Below are 684 nucleotides of genomic sequence, written 5' to 3'. Positions count from 1 at the left end.
AGAGCAACAAAGGCAAGGAAGGGACATAGAAGAGCTTAAAGACATTGTTGGTCCTTCAAGAAGAAGACGCCACTAAGGTGGATTCATTCCTTGTTCTTATTTCTTTCTGCTTTTTGGTTTTTATGTTGTGTTTATCTATGCTTTGTCTCTCTACTTCGTGATCATTAGTATGTAGTAACCATGTCTTAAAGCTATGAATAAAATCCATTAATCCTTCATTTCTCTTAAATGAAAAATGTTTTAACTCAAAAGAACAAGAAGTACATAAATTTCAAAATTATCCTTGAATTTAATTTAATTATATTGATGTGGTGACAATACTTTTTGTTTTCTGAATGAATGCTTGAACAGTGCATATTTTTGATCTTGTTGTTTATGAATATTAAAACTGTTGGCTCTTGAAAGAATGATGAACAAAGAGAAATGTTATTGATGATCTGAAAAATCATAAAAATTGATTCTTGAAGCAAGAAAAAGCAGTGAAAAAGCAAAGGCTTGCGAAAAAAAAATAGAAAGAAAAAGAAAAAGCAAGCAGAAAAAGCCAATAGCCCTTAAAACCAAAAGGCAAGGGTAAAAAGGATCCAAGGCTTTGAGCATCAATGGATAGGAGGGCCCAAGGAAATAAAATCCAGGCCTAAGCGGCTAAATCAAGCTGTCCCTAACCATGTGCTTGTGTCATGAAGG

Source organism: Arachis duranensis, chromosome 2, assembly GCF_000817695.3.
Source record: "Arachis duranensis cultivar V14167 chromosome 2, aradu.V14167.gnm2.J7QH, whole genome shotgun sequence".
Taxonomy (NCBI): domain Eukaryota; kingdom Viridiplantae; phylum Streptophyta; class Magnoliopsida; order Fabales; family Fabaceae; genus Arachis; species Arachis duranensis.
The sequence above is the reverse complement of the archived record's forward strand: the minus strand, read 5'-3'. Positions refer to the sequence as shown.